This window comes from Sinocyclocheilus anshuiensis, unplaced genomic scaffold (assembly GCF_001515605.1).
Source record: "Sinocyclocheilus anshuiensis isolate Anshui unplaced genomic scaffold, SAMN03320099.WGS_v1.1 scaffold1563, whole genome shotgun sequence".
NCBI lineage: Eukaryota > Metazoa > Chordata > Actinopteri > Cypriniformes > Cyprinidae > Sinocyclocheilus > Sinocyclocheilus anshuiensis.
In genome coordinates, this window is record NW_015552706.1 from 428,100 (window position 1) to 430,770 (window position 2,671).

Consider the following 2,671-nt stretch of genomic DNA (forward strand, 5'->3'; position numbering starts at 1 on the left):
TATATATATATATATATATATATATATATATGGCATATGAGGTATTTCCCAGAGACATTAGATGATATTATTAACAATTGTTTAAAATTATTTTATTTTAAGTACAAGGAAGCAAAATAAATTGTATAAATGTATTCATAACTAACTTTTGTCAGTACAACGGTACATTTTTCTTGGCTCCTCCTAATGTTTGCATTCACTTTTTTAAACCCAGCCCTCTACAGTGGATCAGCAGGCGAGAGAAAATGTGTGTACATATTCGTGAAATGAATCACTGAGTCTCCTCCTCCAGGGTATGAGGAGGACATCAGTGCCAGACAGCCTCTCAAGTCAGATAAACTAGCTTATGGGAAGGAATTCCTTTAGTCAGAGAATGAAGCATCTAGAAGGCAACGTTTATGCTATCCTTAAAGGGATGGTGATGGCCTGCCTCCTCATAATCCGCATTTACCCCACAACATTCAGCTCCGCATCGCCTCTCTCTTCTGGGACAGATTTGTAAAATCAGTTGCATACGGTTGTTTATCAGTAATATATAACGGAATGCACCTGGAAGTTGTGAAATTTTCTATTCATGGCCGTTAATCTCTCAACATAGTTTTGTCTTTTCTTTTTTGCGCATTTCAGAAGTCTAGAGCCTGAGAGAGAGAGAGAGAGAGAGAGAGAGAGAGAAAGGGGTAGCTAATGTACTCTGCAGACGTAGATTTCAGCTCACTCCCTGACTAATTTTCCCGGCTGGAACACTACAGAAAGGGGGATGGGAGCGACTAATAGCTTTTCAGTGAGACATTTTTCCAGAAGCACGCAGGTCTGGGCAAAGTGCTCCCAGCAAAAAGAGTTCGAAAAATTGAGAGTGGTGATTCTCAAAATGACTGATCAATGGCATGTTGAAGAACAAGCCTCATTCTTTGGCCTTTTACATCTAAATTAGAGAGGCTGCTGAGGACATGAGATTGTCATGACACTTAAATGATGACTGTATCCATTGTGTAGAGATCAAATGCCATGTTTTACTGATAGTTATGTCAATAAACATACGTTTGCAAGGACTTGCGATCAAATTCATAAATTTCCAGAAGCCAACTTATGAATGAATTTTTGCTTTACTGTATGATTTATTATTCTGAGACTTCTGTATACTTAAAAATTCTGCATTATCCAGTTTAAAACAGTTTGCTGGTCCTAGTTGGTTTAAAGGGGTCATATGATGTTGCTAAAAAGAACATAATTTTGTGTATTTGGTGTAATGAAATGTGTTTATGTGGTTTAAGGTTCAAAAAACACATTATTTTCCATGTGGGGGCGTGTTAGAACGAGCCGTTTTAGGTATGCGTGGTTGACTCTTAACTTTTATAAAGAATATCTCTTTGGATTTGAGACTTTAGTCTTTGCAACTTTACAGATCTTCTTTATGCACCAAGTGCTTGTAACACTCCAAAGAGAAAGGAAAAATTTAAATCGCATCATATGACCCCTTTAAGGTGGTCTTCACCTTGTCTCCCAGTCTGACCAGTTAAAAAGTGTCTAGAACTGCTCTAAAACCAGCCAACAAATCAGCTTGACCAGGCTGGGAGAGCAAAGAAGACCAGAAACCATCTTAGGCTGGTTTAAGAATATTTAGAATATATCGCACAAGACATTTTAATGACTTTTGTACTATTTTTAATGACTTTTGCCCCTGTCCTCATTGACTTTCATCACATGGAAGCGTTTGCCCAGGATGTTCCTTAAAACGGTAGAAAGAGAGTCAAACAGGTTTGGAAGGACATGAGGGTGAGTAGATAAAGACAGATTTGTGTTGTTTGTTCACTATGGCTTTGCTCTGCACACTTTAAATGTGCTCTTCAAGCTGAAATCCAGGTGAATGCAATCTGTGAGCCAAAAACAGCAGCCGGTTTTTGTACTGTGCATCATTAATTAAAGGTTTTGTGTGTTTATAATGGAGCATAGAATGAATAAAACAATTCCCAAGACCTGAGACTACAAAGTCATGAAAATTCACTAGATTCTCCCCAAACTGACCCACTTAAACACAACTGCTTATGCTTGATTGCCAAACTACTGAGAAACTGTTATAAATATTTGCTTCATCATTGCAAAAAGAATTGAATTCACATTATTTCAATATTCCAGACAAAGGTTTAGTATTTGAAGACCTTTCTGCTGCATGTGGGTTATGTTAGGTTTTTAAAAACACGTTTTATTAACATTTTGCACATTGCATTTTGCAATTGAGGTTAGTTAAGCTGGAAGCAGTATAAGACTAGATATCTACTTGACTTCCTGAGAATACGTGCAATCAAATAGAAGAAACAACACCTTCTTGTATTCTTCCCCTTCATCTGGTCTCCATTCACTTTGTTGGAATATTCCATGACCTTCTGGCTTCCTCTGTCCTCCACTACAGCAGAGAGGAAATGGTTCTGTCCAGTGCCAGGGTGCTCAGGTTTTCTGTAGAAAAATACAGTGAATACTTAACATCTAATTGCTTTTGAGATGCTATAGTAATCGCATTGTCATCATTTCTAATAATGATACACGACCATAAAACATGAAAAGTTTGGGGTCATAAAGATTTTGAATACATTTACATGTAAAGACTTTTAAATTGTCACAAAAAAGGCTGTTCTATTGAACAAAACTGCTTCAAATCATCATATCAGAATGATTT